The following is a 439-nucleotide window of genomic DNA, read 5'->3' on the forward strand; positions in this document are numbered from 1 at the left end:
TTTTGTTCACCTTAACAAACCACATGTTATAAGCTGTAGCAGGTGGCCAGCGGCAGTGATTAGTGATGTTTTGCCTGGGAGATTTGTTATTAAAACACTGGCCTTGAGTTTAATCTGGTATTTGAGCTTTGTACTGAAGCCATTACTGTACTTCGGGTACCACTTCGTGGAGACAATTAGCAATTATAGTTCTTCCTCTGTGAGGTTTTTTTATGGAGGAAATACAGAATGGCAGCGTCGCTACCTTCTTCTATAATTTTTCCTCCTTCATTACAGTAACTTTTCAGTATCTTGAACATCCTTGGGTAGTTAAGATACTTCTGTTGGTATTTCTTGGGAATATTGTTTTGGTTTTGTCTAAGGTTAATAAGAAATTTAAGAATATCATCCAGAGATCTGCCCCAAGGCTGGATAGTTATGAGTGGCAGGGTGTGTGGGA

This window comes from Pygoscelis adeliae, unplaced genomic scaffold (assembly GCF_000699105.1).
Source record: "Pygoscelis adeliae isolate BGI_AS28 unplaced genomic scaffold, ASM69910v1 Scaffold272, whole genome shotgun sequence".
NCBI classification, from domain to species: Eukaryota; Metazoa; Chordata; class Aves; order Sphenisciformes; family Spheniscidae; genus Pygoscelis; species Pygoscelis adeliae.